Source organism: Thalassophryne amazonica, chromosome 21 (genome assembly GCF_902500255.1).
Source record: "Thalassophryne amazonica chromosome 21, fThaAma1.1, whole genome shotgun sequence".
NCBI lineage: Eukaryota > Metazoa > Chordata > Actinopteri > Batrachoidiformes > Batrachoididae > Thalassophryne > Thalassophryne amazonica.
The window spans coordinates 8764512-8782871 of NC_047123.1; the positions used below are offsets into that span (position 1 = coordinate 8764512).

Genomic DNA, 18360 nt, shown 5'->3' on the forward strand with positions numbered 1-18360 from the left:
CAATTAACCTCCCAACTTAGAGACAAGCAATCATTGGGAACAGTAATATTGGGGGGGTATCACTCACGCTGCATTAGATAACAAAAAAAAAGATACATTATGGAGACTGAACACTGGGGTGGTGGCCAAGTGGTTAATGCGCTTGGTTTCAGTTTGGAAGGTTCTGGGTTCAAATCCCACCCCTGCCACATTTCTCCATGTAATGTGGAGTTGCGTCAGGAAGGGCATCCGGCGTAAAAACCTGTGCCAAATCAACATGCAGATCCACCTTGGATTTGCTGTAGCGACCCCGAGTGCAAACAAGGGAGCAGCCGAAGGGACTTACTTACTATGGAGACTGAACACTAGTATATTAAATGTTTAATAATGTAAAGTGTTTATAAGAAAAGAATTGAAGAAATATTTGCAATGAATGATAACGGCGTAGTACCACCTGATGTTTTATGGAATGCTTGGAAGGCAGTACTTAGGAAGTAAGTACTTAGTACTATAGGAAACAAGAAAAACAAAAAGATTATTGGACTTACAGCTAGAGATGAGGACCTTAGAAACTCAACACTCAACTCTGAAAGATCCACAAACACTGACTGAATTTAAAGTGTCTCCAAAAAACAAATAAATGAGATATATCATGAGGAACCAGAAACTACAGTACATGAAGTAGGCGCTACGGCTATGAAATTTCTTGCTTGGAGGACTACGTAAACAACAAACAGATGAGGACAGTTCACAAAATAGAAACCCAAGAAATCATAATATTAGCTACAAATTAGAAGAAATTTAGGAAACCTTTGAGGCCGATTGTAAGGACTTATACGCCACAGCCTGATAAAGCTGATTCCTCAGTTGCCTATATATTCTTAAAATTCCTGGATCTTCCAACAATAGGAGAGCACAAGAATAGTACCCTGACTGCGGAAACCACCCCCACTGAGTTATCCAAAGCTGTCTCTTGATTGAAAACAACAAACACTGGCACCTGATGGATATATCAGTGAACGGTATACGATTTTTAAGCCATAGTTAATGCAAATGCTGCACAATGCTTAATTACACCCTTAAAAGAGGGTCAGATGGCACAACATGGAGTGAGGCTGTAATATCAATAATCCTACAGAGGGCAAGATAAGGGATGTGTGTGCCTCATACAGGCCAATATCACTACTAATAGAGATTACAAACTGTTTGCATCAATTATTGCCAAAAGAACGGAACATATTGTCCCTGAATTAACTGACTTAGACCAAACTGGGTTTGTGGCGAGACAAGCAAGCACGGGACAGGCGTACGCTCCATACAGTTGATTATCTGGTCCAAAAATTTTTTACTGCAAACACTAATCAGTCTAGATGCAGAGACGGCATTTGGCTCACTTGGCTGCTTCCTTTACCAAACACTGGAACGTTTTGGGTTTTAATGAGAAATCAGTACAGTGTATTAGATCATGTTACTTAAACCCCACTGCTAGAATAAGAATAAACAGGCACTTTTCCAGACCTATTAAGTTTGAGAAGAGGATGTACACAAGGGTGCCTGCTTAGCCCATCCTTTTTGTCACTTTTATAGAACCTTTGGCTCAGGTAATAAGGGAAGACCCAGAGGCAAAGGGAATTTTAATTAATAATAAGGAATACAAAATAAATTTCTTCACGGATTATGTTTTGCTCACTTTGAAAAACCCTGGAACAAACATACTAAATTGATGCTTGTCCTGAACAGTTCAGCTCCTTTCAGGGAATAAACTAAATGCAAACAAATCCCAAATTGTGACATATAATATTACTCCAAAATCCAAACAGTTTTAACTGTTAAATGGGACTCCCCTGCTGTTAAATATCTTGGTATCTGGATCCCTAAAAATATTACCAAAATATATGCTTACAACTATGCTGCTGTTATTAAATCATCAAAGCAGATATAGAATGATGATCAGTATTACCTATGAATTTCTCAAACTGTACTGAAACAATAAAAATTTATATTCCGCCATGACTCCTTTATCTATTCTAGACACTTCCTGTTAAAGACCCAACTAAAGATTTTAAAAGAAAGGAATAAGATATCTCAATGTTAATATGGACAGAAAAAAAAAGCCCAGGATTAAATATCAAAACTCTACACTTACCTAAAAACAATATGGGTGGATTCTCAGTTCCCTTTTTTAGAGGATTACTTTATTGCTGCCAATTAAGAATTTGGCATGCTGGTGCAATCCAAACTACTCAGATAAATGGAAAGATTTGGAATTATAACAATCTAAAACTACAGCACAGTCGACATTAGGTAACTCCAGCTCTGGGACCTACATTGTGGAGAATTTAACCAATGGACCAGAGTGGCTCTTAAAATATGGTTAAAAACCCTGCTAAAGGTTTTCCCTTGAGAAAATGCAAAATTGTTGAAGTGGGGTAACATTTCAACCTAGAGTTTATACCAGCGAGTTTAGATAAATGATTTAGAGAGTGGGCATCTACTAGCGTAACACGCTTTTTTACTGTGTAACCTGTGACAGTGATGTGGTCGTCTTTTACCATCTCTCAGATGTATACAACCTGGGGAGAAATGAGTTCTTCAGGTACTCACCAGGTTAGAGATTATTTTAACAAGAGAATTAACTAATCACTAAGACCCAAATCTAATTATATATTTACTGACCACCAACCTCGAGGTCATGGCAGGAATTTTGCTGTTAATGTATTATCTCCCTATTTCTGACTCCAAAACTGATTTTTAAGCAAGTGGGCCTCCCGGGACAGATGGATGTTAGAGAAAATTGTTGTGAAAGTGTAGGAAACACGGACCCACAACAGGGGGGCGCAATGACACGGACAATGGAGGAAGGTGAATAACAGGTTTACTATTGTGAAACGAGCAAATGATACAACAATCACAATTGGGGTCGAATCCGCTGGTTGTCGTGTGGGCAGGCTCGAAGGTATGGAGACGTCCGTCTCAGTCGAACCGAAACCACCCAGATCTCCTCTGCCACCGAACCCTGGAAATACTGAGGAACCGCCAAGGTCCGAAGGTCCCAGGTGGCACTGCTCCACGCTCGGCGGATCCGGTACTGCTGGCGGGAGAGAGCAACAACACAGGCGTGGATGCGACAGCACCCAGCAACGGAGAGAGGGGAGAAGCCGCCTCCACCTCCAGTTACAGTATGACAGGCAGGTGAGTACTTATCTAAGCAATTCAGCTGTCCTGAAAAGGTTTAACAAATCTGTTAGCTATTTAGTCAGAAAATGCAGAGAAACGTTACCTTCGTCTAAAGGCGATATCTCGGCACTGAGGTGGAGACGCCGTTCTGCTGATACTACCTCTGTGCTGAGTGGAACAGCTGTGTCCGGTGATGGGTGACAGCTGTCACCCAGGCTGCTCCCATAAGGCTGCAGCGCCCTCTTGTTGCCTGGAGCCACGCACTCCAGGCAGGGCGCCCCTTCTGGTGGTGGTGGGCCAGCAGTACATTCCTCTTCAGCGGCCCACACAACAGGACCCCCCCCTCAACGGGCGCCTCCGTGCGCCGACCGGGCTTGTCCGGTATGCGGACGGTAGAAGTCGGCCAGGAGGGCCGGGTCCAGGATGAAGCCCTTCTTCACCCAGGAGAGTTCCTCGGGACCGTAACCTCCCAGTCCACCAGATATGAAAACCCCGGCCCATCCGACGGACATCAAGGAGCCGGCGTACAGTCCAAGCCGGTTCCCCCGTCGATGATCCGGGCAGGAGCGGACGCCGGACCCGGGGTGCAGATGGGGAGTGTGAAGGGGCTTGATCCGGGAAACATGAAAAACTGGATGATCCGCAGTGAGGCCGGAAGCTGGAGCCTCACTGCGCCGGGGTTGATGACCTTGAGGATCTTGTAAGGGTCCGATGTACCGTTCCTGAAGTTTCGGCGAGGTCTACCTGCAGAGGAATGTCCTTGGTAGACCAAACCAGACCTCCTGCCCAGGACGTATACTTGGGGGCCGGGGCCGCCCGCCGGTCTGCATGTGTCTTCGCCCTCGTCCGGGCCTCAACAAGGCAGAGCGAGGCGGCACGCCACATTCCCGACGGCACTTCCGTAGGTGGGCCTGGACCGAGGGCACACCGACCTCTCCCTCAACCCCGGAAAACAAGGGGGGCTGATACCCAAGCACACCTACAAACGGGGATAGAGGCCGGTGGCAGATGACACTTGGCTGTTATGGGCGTACTCGATCCAGGCCAGGTGGGTACTCCAGGCCGTCGGGTGCGCGGCTGTCACACAGCGAAGTGTCTGCTCCAGTTCCTGATTCGCCCGCTCTGCCTGCCCCGTTGGTCTGGGGGTGGTACACCAGACGAGAGGCTGACCGTGGCCACCCAGTTCCTCGCAGAAGCTCCTCCAGACGTGCGAGGTGAACTGGGGACCGCGATCGGAGACGATGTCTGATGGTATGCCATGCAGACGGACGACGTGGTGGACCAGGAGGTCCGCTGTCTCCTGGGCCGTTGGGAGCTTCGGGAGGCCACGAATGGGCCGCCTTGGAGAACGGTCCACTATCGTGAAGACGACGGTTTGTCCCTGGACGGCGGGAGACCCGTGACAAAGTCCAGGCGATGTGGGACCAGGGGCGATGAGGCACGGGCAGTGGCTGAGCTGCCCTGAGGTCTTTCTATGGTCGGCCTTGCCCCTGCGCAGGTGGTACAGGCCTGGACGTAGTCCCGGACGTCGGCCTCCAGGGATGCCCACCAAACGTTGCCGGACGACTGTCACGGTCCTTCGCACCCAGGGTGACAGGGAGTTTAAACCGTGACCGAAGTCCAGGACTGCAGCCCTAGCCTCTGGTGGGACGGATAGTCTGTCCTTTGGTCCGTTTCCGGGTCCGGGGTCACGGGTCAGGGCCTCCCGGACGGTCTTCTCTACGTCCCAGGTGAGGGCGGCCACGATAGCGGACTCCGGGATGATGGGATCCGGGGGATCCGACGGTTCCGTCTTGACTTCGTCTTCGTGCACCCGGGACAATGCATCCGTCTTTGATTCTTGGTCCCGGGACGGTAGGTGATCCGGAAGTCAAAACGGCCAAAGAACAGTGACACGGGCTTGCCTGGGGTTCAGCCGCTTGGCGGTCCTGATGTACTCCAGGTTCCGATGGTCAGTGAAAACCGTGAATGGCACGGCTGTTCCCTCCAACAGATTCTCCACTCTTCGAGGGCCTCTTTCACAGCAAGGATTTCCCGATTGCCGACGTCATAGTTCCGTTCAGCGGGGGTCAACCTGCGGGAAAAATAGGCACACGGGTGAAGGACCTTATCGGTCTTCCCGCTCTGGGAGAGCACCGCTCCTCCCTGAGTCCGAGGCATCCACTTCAACCACTACTGGCGGCTAGGATCGGGCTGCACCAGAACTGGTGCAGACGAGAAGCGCCGTTTTCAACTCCTTGAACGTGGCTTCGCACCGATCCGACCAGGTGAAGGGGACTTTTGGGGAGGTCAGGGCTGTCAGGGGGCTAACTACCTGACTGTAGCCCTTAATAAACCTCCTGTTAGAAATTAGCAAAGCCGAGGAACTGTTGCAGCTTCCTACGGCTTGTTGGTTGGGGCCAGGTCTCTCACCGCCGCAACCTTGGCCGGATCAGGGGCGACGGAGTTGGAGGAGATGATGAACCCCAGGAAGGACAAAGAAGTGCGGTGGAATTCACACTTCTCGCCCTTCACAAACAGGCGGTTCTCAACAACCGCTGCAGGACCTGACGGACATGCCGGACAGTGTCTCAGGATCCGGGGAAAAGATGAGTATATCGTCTAGATATACGAAGACAAACCGGTGCAGGAAGTCCCGCAAGACATCGTTTACCAACGCTTGGAAAGTCGCGGGAGCATTAGTGAGAACGAACGGCATGACCAGGTACTCAAAATGACCTAAGGGGGTGTTGAAGGCCGTCTTCCATTCGTCTCCCTTCCGGACCCGAACAAATATATCGCATTCCTAAGATCCAGCTGGTGAAAATTTTGGCGCCATGCAAGGGGGTGAACACCGATCCAACAAGGGCAATGGGTATCGGTTGCGACCGTGATTTCGTTCAACCCCTGTAATCAAAATGCTAATGGACGAGCCCGCCGTCTTTTTTACCCACAAAAGAAGAACCAGCATCCATCGGAGAGGTGGAATTCCGGATCAACCCGCAGCTAATGAGTCCCGGATGTAGGTCTCCATTGATTCACGTCCGGCCGTGAGAGGTTGTACAGCCTACTGGACGGGTACTCACAGCCTGGAACCAAATCAATGGCACAATCATAAGGCGGTGGGGAGGAAGCGTGAGAGCCAGATCCTTGCGGAACACGTCAGCGAGGTCATGTACTCCGCCGGCAACCGCCTTCAGATGGGCGGGAACTCGGACCTCCTCCTTAGCTTGGGAGCCGGGAGGAACCGAGGAACCTAGACACTCCCGATGGCAGATTTCGCTCCACTGAAACCACTACCCCGGACGGCCAATCGATCGGGGATTGTGCTTTAGCATCCAGGGAAAACCCAAAACCACACGGGATGGTGGCCTGAGTCCAAAGAACTGATCACCTCCCGGTGGTTACCTGACACCACCAGAGTTACTGGAGGTGTCTTATTGCGTGATTGGTGGGAGTAGGGAGCCATCTAGCGCTCCGAACCTGCACAGGCGAGGTAAGAGCCACCAGAGGGAGCCCTACTCCCCTGGTCCATCTACTGTCAAGCAGATTCCCTCAGAGGCCCGTGTCCCACCAGTGCTGGGGCCTTCAGGTTGAATCTTCAAACAGGATCGTGACTGGGAGTCGTGTAGCAAAGTGTGGGTGTGTCCCACGTGAATGTTTGGGCCCACCCCTGGCCCAGGCTCTAGGGGCGGGCGTTTGGCCCGCTCGGGGCAGTCTCTCACATGGTGCTCTATGGAACCACAAACAAGACACGCTCGTGGGTCCATCTCCTCTGTGCATCTGGTTGCCCCTAAATGTTGCCCTACTCGTGTCCCTGCTTCGTCAGTAGGGGGAGCTTGTGACCCCACGGAGCGCAGGGGCTGTGGAGCGTGGGGAAGGCGGAGCTCGATGGGAACACGGACAGGGAGAGGGACGACGCGTGCCTGGCCACGCCCTTCGCCTCGTTCCCGGACGGCGTTCTTCTACCCGGTTGTCGAGTCGTATGACCAGATCGATTGAGCCCGTCTAAGTCCCCGCGGTTCGTCCTTCGCCACTAGGTGCTCTTTTAGGACCAGTGACAGTCCGTTTACAAAGGCGGCGCGGAGGGCAGTGCATTCCAGCCGGATCTCGCCGCCGCGATGCGGAAGGCGACTGCATAGGCAGCTGCGCTCCGACGCCCCTGTCTCATTGACCAGTAGCGCGGTTGAAGCGGACTCTCCTCTGTTGGGATGTCGAACACCCGTTTCTGAGCTCCCGTACAAACCCAACGTATGTATGAAGGAGCCGTGAGTTCTGCTCCAGAGCGCTGGAGCCCAAGCGCGTGCCTCCCCGCGAAGGCAGATTTATTACATAAGCTACTTTGCTAGCATCAGTCGCGTACATCACGGGACGCTGTGCGAAGACGAGCGAACACTGCATCAGAAAATCCGCGCACGTCTCCCACACAGCCTCCGTACGGTTCTGGAGGGCTTATGTATGCGTCTGGGGACGGAGGAAGGGACCGGTGAACGACCAGTGGGAATGTCACTTTCACCGCGCAGGGGTCCTCGGGAGGGAGAGCCGCAGCGGCGCCCTAAGGGCGCGCCTCCACTTGGTGCGGCGAGAGCCGCCACCCTGCGGTTTAGGAGAACGTGCTGCTCGGTTCATTAAATCGTATCCGAGAGGTGAAAAGCGGGTGAGGATCCGCTGCAACTCACCGATTACCCCTCCCGAAGCCGCCGACAGCCCTTGGTCTTCCATTGGCAGTTCACAGCCCGGTTGACGCCCCTCGGGGTCCATGACGCTGGTCAGAGATACTCCTGTTGTGAAAGTGTAGGAACACGGACCCACAACAGGGGGCGCAATGAACGGACAATGGAGGAAGGTGAATAACAAGGTTTACTATTGTGAAACGAGCACAATGAATACAACAATCACAATTTGGGGTTCGAATCCGCTGGTGTCGTGTGGGCAGGCTCGAAGGTAGGAGACGTCCGTCTCAGTCGAACCCGAAACCACCCAGATCTCCTCTGCCACCGAACCCCTGGAAATACTGGAACCGCCAAGTCCCGAAGTCCCAGGTGGCCACTGCCTTCCGCTCGTCGGATCCGGTACGGCTGGCGGGAGAGAGCAACAACACAGGCGGGATGCGACAGCACCCAGCAACGGAGAGGGGAGGAAGCCGTCCTCCTGATATACCTCTGTGCTGAGTTGAACAGCTGTGTCCGGTGATGGGTGACAGCTGTCACCCAGGCTGCCTCCCATAAGGCGGCAGCGCCCTCTGGTGCCTGGAGCCCACACTCCAGGCAGGGCGCCCTCTGGTGGTGGTGGGCCAGCAGTACCTCCTCTTCAGCGGCCCCACACAACAGAAATGGCCACTTTCATCTAGTGTATTTTGGGAATGGCCCTCTAACTCATTCATATTGGTAAGAGCTGACCAGAGAAATAAGGACAGTTTTTTGGTACTGACGTTTTGTTATTGTTTTACCTCACCATGTTGGGAGGCAAAATCCAGATGGACTGAAATCTCAAGACAATAACCTTTACAAAATAATCTTAGCTGCAAGCAAGAAAGCCATCACATGGAAGTGGCTGCAGGTAAACTCCCCTCAAAGGACGACTGGACTGCAATTGTGGATGAAATATATTGTACATGGAAAAATTAACTTTACACCTTGAGATTAAGAACTGAACAATGCTTAAAAGACTGGGAAAAAAAGGAATTCATATCTTGCCAATGTAACGTTGCATAGATACTGCTATTTTTGTACTGATGTACAGCCCTGAGCAACCATTCTTACGTCTTTCTTTTCCCCCCCTCAGACTACTTCTGGCCAGGACGACAGACTGATGCAGGATACTTCCAACTCTAGTACCCCATTTACAACTTGGACTAGGGTTATTGCAGGGGAAGTATCTTTTGGCATGGGACGCAGACAGACATGTGACAGAGAATCGAACACAAATCTACACTCAACAAAAATATAAACGCAACACTTTTGGTTTTGCTCCCATTTTGTATGAGATGAACTAAAAGATCTAAAACTTTTTCCACATACACAATATCACCATTTCCCTCATATATGTTCACAAACCAGTCTAAATCTGTGATAGTGAGCACTTCTCCTTTGCTGAGATAATCCATCCCACCTCACAGGTGTGCGCATATCAAGATGCTGATTAGGACACCATGATTAGTGCACAGGTGTGCCTTAGACTGCCCACAATAAAAGGCCACTCTGAAAGGTGCAGTTTATCACACAGCACAATGCCACAGATGTCGCAAGATTTGAGGGAGCGTGCAATTGGCCTGCTGACAGCATGGAATGTCAACCAGAGCTGTTGCTCGTGTATTGAATGTTCATTTCTCTACCATAAGCCGTCTCCAAAGGCATTTCAGACAATTTGGCAGTACAGCCAACCAGCCTCACAACCGCAGACCCACGTGTAACCACACCAGCCCAGGACCTCCACATCCAGCATGTTCACCTCCAAGATCGTCTGAGACCAGCCACTCGGACAGCTGCCTGAAACAATCGGTTTGCATAACCAAAGAATTTCTGCACAAACTGTCAGAAACTGTCTCAGGGAAGCTCATCTGCATGCTCGTCGTCCTCATCGGGGTCTCGACCTGACTCCAGTTCGTCATCGTAACCGACTTGAGTGGGCAAATGCTCACATCTGCTGGCATTTGGCACGTTGGAGAGGTGTTTCTCTTCACGGATGAATCCCGGTTTCACACTGGTCCAGGGCAGATGGCAGACAGTGTGTGTTGGCGTCGTGTGGGTGAGCGGTTTTCTGATGTCAATGCTGGGGATCGAGTGGCCCATGGTGGCGGTGGGGTTATGGTATGGGCAGGCGTCTGTTATGGACGAAGAACACAGGTGCATTTACTGATGGCATTTGAATGCACAGAGATACCGTGACGAGATCCTGAGGCCCATTGTTGTGCTATACATCCAAGAACATCACCTCATGTTGCAGCAGGATAATGCACGGCCCCATGTTGCAAGGATCTGTACACAATTCTTGGAAGCTGAAATGTCCCAGTTCTTGCATGGCCAGCATACTCACCGGACATGTCACCCATTGAGCATGTTTGGGATGCTCTAGGACCGGCGTATACAACAGCGTGTACCACTTCCTGCCAATATCCAGCAACTTCGCATCAGCCATTGAAGAGGAGTGGACCAACATTCCACAGGCCACAATTGACAACCTGATCACTCTATGCGAAGGAGATGTGTTGCACTGCATGAGGCAACATGGTGGTCACGCCAGATACTGACTGGTATCCCCCCCCCCCCCCAATAAAAACAAAACTGCACCTTTCAGAGTGGCCTTTTATTGTGGGCAGTCTAAGGCACACCTGTGCACTAATCATGGTGTCTAATCAGCATCTTGATATGGCACACCTGTGAGGTGGGATGAATTATCTCAGCAAAGGAGAAGTGCTCACTATCACAGATTTAGACTGGTTTGTGAACAATAATTTGAGGGAAATGGTGATATGTGTATGTGGAGAGATGTTGAGTTCATCTCATATAAAATGGGAGCAAAACCAAAAAGTGTTGCGTTTATATTTTTGTTGAGTGTACATATTAGTATAGTGGCCTAAATCATGTTCCACTGAGCGACCTGTTCTACCTATCTATTCTGACAGTTAGCCTCATGCAAGAACATTTACAAAAATTTCTCATCTTTTCGAGTGTGATGAGCTTATAGGCGCGTGAACGCCAAATTCATCAAATGCTCCAAACTCCAGATAATGTGCTACACGTCCGTATGTATGGAAATCAGCATGAATTCACAACTACAGAAAATTAAAACCAAAAACATTCCAAAAAAATACCAAACAAGATGAAGGGGTAAGTCGTTGTCACACAGAGAACTGGTTGATTGCCTGTCTCCGCCTCTCTCCCCCCGTTACCCACGCGTTGCCTGTTTGTGGGACTAATAAAGAAATATCTTATCCCTGACATATATTAAATTAATGACATTGTTACACTATATGAATAAATCAGAATTATGCCACAGTTCAACATGCAGAATTAAACAAGATAACATCAGGGTAACTATAACACGTAATTTATGTGAGATTTTCAAATTAAAGCTGCTTCAAAGTAATTAAATATTCAGTCGCTTAAAACATAGGTCTGGATGACAGCAGACTATTTAGTATGTGAGCTATATAAGCCTCACACACACACACACACACACACACACACACACACACAAAACTTGACTTCACTATATTTTTCTGAACCCTTGCAATGCCTACAACAGGAAATTGAGAGGTAATGTGATGAAACTGAGATAACAAGGGTTTTCTGACTCTATTTAAGGGTGTATAAGGTGTCAACTGACAGGGACCCGGTGTTTCACCGTATTTCAATATTTTTATTTGGCCAATTTATAGGTAGTCAATTCTAACAAGTAAGGTATCATCTGAAAGTGGTGTTCATTACACAATACTGAATATATATATATATATATATATATGGAGGTTTAAAAAAGAGTAATACACTTCAATCATAAACGGCAAAATGGAAATGGATCTTTAATATCTCAACTTCCAGAAGAGATGACAACAGGCAAGGTGCCAAAAGAAATGTGTCCTTCTCTGATTAATCATACAAAGAAAGATTAAGTGAACATTTCCACTTTGATTCACAGAAAGAAATAAAATCTACATTTTTTAAAGTATATTTGTGAAGATGAACTTGCATGAAAGGTTATGGTCACATCATCTATATTTAACAACCATATATTACAATCACCCACAAGAGCTCTATTTTTTCAGTATTGTAGAATTAACACACTTTCAGACAAAACCTTACTTGTAGAACTGACCACCTATAACTTGGTCAAAAAATAACTAAATATTGATCCCTGGCCTTTAGGGTACACACCTACAGAGTCAGAACACCCTGCTTACTCATGTTTAGTGACTGTTACTTCTCCATTTCATGCTGCGTGCACACAAGGCCCATATCTAGCCAATGGACTAATTTGCATGTGAACAACAACAGGTCTCTAACACTCACAAATTTTGCTCATAGCTGTGAAAAAACTCAAAATATGACAAAATTGGTGAACACAGGAAATTCTCTTGAATCACATTCTGCCATTAAGTATCAACTCTGCTTGATTCAATGGTTCTTTCATTACACCCAATGTCGACCGGAACACCAAAATAATTTCATATTTGCGGTGTGTTGCATAAAACCCAAACAGAAGGTCCCCATTTCACTACATTCTCCATGTACATCTGGATCAGCGTGCAGATGCATACTGGATACGATGTGGTGGCCACGAGCAAAACAAAAGAAGCCATAAATTTTCATTTCAGTTCAAATAAATGTATTTAAATTTATGAAATCAGATTATCAGCATTGTTTTAGCTCAAATGAATTAACGAAATCCTATTGTTTAGTGTCGTCAGCAGGCTGCTGCTTGAGGAACGTGTGTCAACATGCATCCGAACAGAATCTATAAATGTCAGCAGCTATTATAGTCTGTCTTTCTGTCAGCACCTCACCTGGCTAAACATGCCAACGCATGCCTAAAAAGAGTAGCCACTGCAGGTGGTGGCAATTTTCCCCGTGAGATAGGCGGTTTTCAGCAAATATAACAAAAAACCCTCTGTAGCTAGTCATATCAACATCATACCAGCAACATTAATTAACACTTGTTACTGTACATTCAGTATCTGGGATAGCCGTCACAAAAGTAAAAAATATATTATTTTTGCAATTAAACACTATGAAAAAAGACTGTATGTTGTTGTTGTTGTGCTATTTAGCCATAGCAGGAATAAACCTATTTGTAGTTTATAATTGTATTATGTTGAAATGTTAACAGAGCATATTTGAAGGCCAGCAGGTTTCCGGTGCACTTTCGCTCTCACACTGTAAATACACACATATGCAGCCTTTCAGCAGCATCATGCACACACAACACATCTGGTGTGCAATAGCATGACAACATACATACAGTAAGACAACATCTGCACAGCACCTACACTGAGTGCGTGCCCCGACAGGCTTGCACTGACCAAAACAGCTTGATTTGTGGTCCACCAAATATGATGGGAAATAAAAAAAAAAGATATCCAGAGATCTGTGAACAAGCTCACAAAATGATGTCCTAATATCAGTTTCTTGCATGCATTACTAAATCTAGTATTAAGTCATTTGTGATTGAACCTAAACTAACAAACTGGTCAGCCTCTATAAATGTAATTCACAAATATAATGTATTAAATAGCAAGCGCATCGTCTGCACTAACCACGGCGCCCTGGGAAAATGTTGATAAGCTTATTGAAAACTGACACTTTTCTTCTGTAGAAGGCTTTTACAAAGCGCAGTTGAGGGATTTTGACATTTTTACACCAAAATCAATAGGTGTCTTGGGGTCACCATGCCGAACACAGACACCAAGTTTGGTGACACTTGGGCAGTTAAAGAAGATGTTATTGCTCTCACAATATTTGTACAAAGTATGCACCAGTGATCTTGACCTTTTGACCCACAAATTGATAGGCTTCTTGGGATCACTATGCAAAATGCATAATTTACCAGGTTTAAAGTCAGTATCATACAGTATGGTGCACAAATTCATCATGAAAGTCTGGAATTTGAAATCCGCCAAACACTATAACAGAATTTGCAAATTTCATGAACAGGTGGACGGATGGTGTGATTTCTGTATACCCCCTGCCCCAAAATTTTTTGTTTGCAGGGAGTATAATACTATCACACACAGCAATAACATCAAAATCAGTCATATTAAAAGCAATTTGAAGCAACATATTAAAAATAATGGTTATATTACAACATCAATTTAAAAAAAAGCCTCCAAGGCATAAAAAAATTACTCTCATGCACATAGTCAAATGTTCCAAAAGTTTTGTTCAGCCCAAAACTGGGTGGTCTGATACAAATGTGCCACCTGTGTTTTGTTATCTAAGACGACTGGATGTAAATACCTTAAACAAAAATCGTGTGCTCTCAAAACGTCACACAAATTAGCGGGTGTTGTCATTTTGATGCTAATGGACAGGATTATAGTCCCGAAAATTCCAAATGAAGAGATCAGAAGGTGGAGAACGTAGGATCTGTGGACCTGACCACTGGGAAGACAATCCCACGGTTAACACAGAGCCATATGTTAATATCAGCCTCAACACTTAATTCAACATGTTTCACATGGCTTAAGATCATGGTTCATAAACCCCCGATGGACACCATCACCACCCTCTACCCTCCCTGATAGGCCAGTTTAATTTTTAATTGCCTTCTAATAATGGGCACAATACATAAAAAACCTGTCCAAATTAAATTTTAATGGCAGCCTTGCAAAGCAGTGTTTCAGCACTGCAAAAATAACTGTTAAATAAATGGAAAAACTCAAGTGACAACCAAACAAAACCAGTTCCTTTGCAGTATCCTTTCAGTATTACACAGTACATTAATGGGAGGAAATAATTTGTGATGAAATATGTGAATTAACAATCTGGTCAACCTCTCGACATGTACATGATAAATATGATTTTTTTTTTATAAAATAAATAAATAAATAAATAAAAACAAGAACAAAGTTTAGTTATCTCTCATTGAAGATGTTACACCAGAATCATTTGGTGTACTACTACTGTGTGACGTTTTACTGAAACCAATAAAGTAATTTAACCCTCTGGGGTCCCAGGGCATTTTTTGGACAGTTCACTCGCCTGGCATAAATGTTTTATTATTGCTGTTAACAGCTCTCCCTGCATCCCACAATCAAGTTTTATGTCTTTTATTTCGGGACAACCCGTGCTTTCAGAATATATTTTTTGTTGTTTTATAAGTGTAATAAAGGTTTACAATCAAAAATAGGCAATTAGAAAATAAAGCGAAAAATAATTTTCCACACACATTTATTCAAAACACACAGCAACTATAATAAACAACTGTTTTGACACTTTATAAAGGTAATTTGAGGTCTTGTGTGAAAGACTGTACAACAAAAAGGTTCAAACAATAAACACAAATGCACATTTTGAACAATATATACAAAATGGTCTATGTGTTTTGTTGTCCACTGATATGGTAAACAGTGCTTTAAGCAGAGAAAGCAACAGAGTTATCCAGTAACATTCACATGCAAACTAGTGGAGCAATCCTGATAGTTACACACTCTTTGTTTGAGCACGTGAGATTGTCATCAGAGGCTCTCCTTGTGCTCCTGCTTCACTGATCGCTGTGCGTAATGGTGCAGGGCGCACTGAGTATGTACTAATAGTATGTACTCATTGGAACACCCAGGGGCTATTCAAATGGGCCAACTAGTAACATATCACTCCTGAAAACGATCTTTGGCTTTTCATGAGAAGTAAATCTGCCCTACAATTGGATTTTAGAAAACCATGTGATGGTGAACCAATTCCGATTGGACACTCACATTGCGCACGTCATCACACAGCTTCTATGAGGAGTACAAAGATGGCCGATGGCTGGCTCGAAAGTCTGCGGAGTTAACTTTTCAGCAAAAAAAAAAAGAGTACGTTTCTATCCCCAGAGGGTTAAAAGCCAATACATACATGTACTAATTGATGCATTTAATTGTTCATTAATTAATGACATACATACACACCTTAATGCATTAATTAAAGTCCAACGATCTCGCGTTAAATATGCAGATTCAGAATTATTGTATATTGTATTGTTTAATTGAAATCTACCTATATTCAGGAGTTACACTTAGAAGACAGACAGGGTATAACAGTAGTTGTCAGAAACTAGCAAACCTGTCAATGACTCCAAAAAACAGGACAGCAATAGGATTTATTCTTTTTTTTTTTTTTTTTTTTTTTTGGCAGATTCTTGCAGTTATTTTAGTTTTTTGTGCTAATAAGATTTTATCATTTTTACATTTGTAACGTCTACATTTGTCTCACAAGTCTTTCCTCATAGCACAGCATAGCATAAGGATAGTTCTGTTAATTGGACCAACATCAATCAGGTTCATTAAATATTTATACTCCATTTTACATTTTAAAACTACCAACACTGGGCAAAGGTAGCCAATGTATTCATAGTTATATTCAAGAGACATACTGTGTCATAACCTCCCGATGTGGTCTTATGTTATTGTACTTCGAAGGCAACAGATGGAAAAGAGTGGTGGAAACACAGGAGAAATGGGTGTACAGTATCCACCCTGCGAAGGGGTTGGGGTCTCCCAGCACAAGCTTCAGGCCAACTAACTTCTCCAACTTCAGCATATTTAGGTCATGCACAATCTCACATTTCTATAGTGATCCTATATAAGCTGATTTAAATTGTTCCAGTGTTCGTGCCAGCAGTGGTTTAAATTAGACCACAGCCAAAGGCCCAAGCAAGAAAGGCCTGCACAAGTGGGAGGAGAAATAGTTGCGCAGAGACCTTCAAAGGTGTATCAAAATAGCCAGCAGGTAGGGAAAGTCTGACAAAGGCTGGGCTTCATTTCACAATAAAAGCATGACATATAGCTGACAATCGAGATTCTGGCTAACGTGCTTGATTTTTTAACCCCTGATGTAAAAATCTATTTTGTTTTAACAAGGCTGATATCTGTGTATTTTTAAAACATTAAACACTGAATCAAAAAAGAACACCTTTTATTTAAGCCTTCAAATATTTAACAGGTACAATATTAACCATGATGGATAATTTTCTGCTACGTCCTTGAAATCTACATAAACTGCTGAAAAATTCATCTCAATTCAGTATAAGGGGTCGTCTTATTTTAAAGCGTACACAGGAAATACGGCGGCTACTTTAGGTAACTTGATGAGGCAAAGCTTCCTTTTTTTAAATATTGGGAGCAACCTCACGCGGCCTTTACCGGACGGCCTGATAACAGTGTATAATCCAGCCGGTGACAGACACGAGCGATTATCTTTAGTGGGTCAGGTAAATAAATAAATAAGAGAAAAAAAGCACACGGCTGCTCGGTTGTGCGCGTTTCGGACGGAATGCACTCGTTAACCCCTGGATGCGCGCGCACGCCTGCACGCCGCGGATGCGACGGTTCCGCGCGCCAATAGTCTGTCTGCATCTGGCGGCTGAAGGACCGCGCGCCCCGGTTTGACGTTAACCTGGTGTTTCGTGGGAGAGACGGAGGGGGGTGTGCGCTTGCATTTAACGTGCACATACATTCGTTATGTAACCACGGTCACGTTCACAGAGAACTCTTCCAACTTCACTGGACTGCGTGCGCACGTTCGAGTCGCATCTTCACGCGCACACCTTCGGCTGAAACGGAACCACTGGTTCGGCCGAGGAGCGCGCGAGCCGCGACTTCAGGAGACTCGAGCGCTGCAGCTAACTTGTAGCGGGCGCTCGCGTGCGTTCAGGAGGCAAAATGTCATGTTTATATTTACCGTGTCGTCCGTCCCTCAGGCGCCCGGACCCGGACGGTCTCTCTCTCTCCCTCACTCCCTCCTCGCGCTCTACCGGGTCTTCTCTCTCCGCTGCTGGCTCGCGCTCCCCCCGCCTGCTCCTCCTCTCTCTCCGGCCGGCCTGCTCGCGCGCTCTCACGAGCCGCAGAGGCTGCAGCGCCGAAGAGCAGTCCGCCAGGTCCTAAAGCCGGTCAAGTCGATTGCACAGCATAAAAGTGAGAACGGGCGAGTGAGTGGGTTAGTTAGCAGTTCATCCGAGCATTGTGGAATCAGTAACTCAGAAACAACAAACAGTATCATCCTCTAACTCACCACATTCAAACAGCACAAAATGTAGATGAAGCGAATGCAAGATCAAAGGGAAAGTACCTATTTGTTAATGTAACATGTCTAACTTCTATGGGGTCATAGATGTTTCTGCCACCAGCTGGCAGTGTTGCCGCAAAAATCTCACCAGAGGTCGCTATACTGGCTCTGAAATGTGGCTAAATCTCACAAGATTGTGTGATGACAGAACATGTCAAATTTGCATATGGCGGGAAACTGCTAAAATTCACAAGATTATGTGATGATGCAAACATGCAGGGGTGGTGGCCAAGTGGTTAATGCACTTGGTATCAGTTCAGAAGGTTCCAGGTTCCCTGCCACATTTCTCCATGTAATGTGGAGTTGCGTCAGGAAGGGCATCCGGCGTAAAATCTGTGCCAATTCAACATGCAGATCCACCTTGGATTTGCTGCGGCGACCCCGAGTGCAAACAAGGGAGCAGCCGAAGGGACTTACTATGTCATGATGCAAACATTTGCATATGGTGGGAAACTGCTAAAACTGACAA

The 18360-nt window shown here is 46.2% G+C and overlaps 1 protein-coding gene across 3 annotated transcripts in view; it reads right to left on the reverse strand.

The window, feature by feature from the left end:
* Positions 1 to 17634, reverse strand: part of LOC117502670 (DNA (cytosine-5)-methyltransferase 3A-like) — a 126670-nt gene extending 109036 nt beyond the window's left edge. For all 3 annotated transcript variants that reach the window (XM_034161744.1, XM_034161743.1, XM_034161741.1), the window contains exon 1: positions 17508 to 17634. The gene's annotated coding sequence lies outside the window, so the exon portion shown is untranslated. The remainder of the gene's footprint in view (positions 1 to 17507) is intronic.
* Between the last annotated feature and the right edge of the window lie 726 nt (positions 17635 to 18360).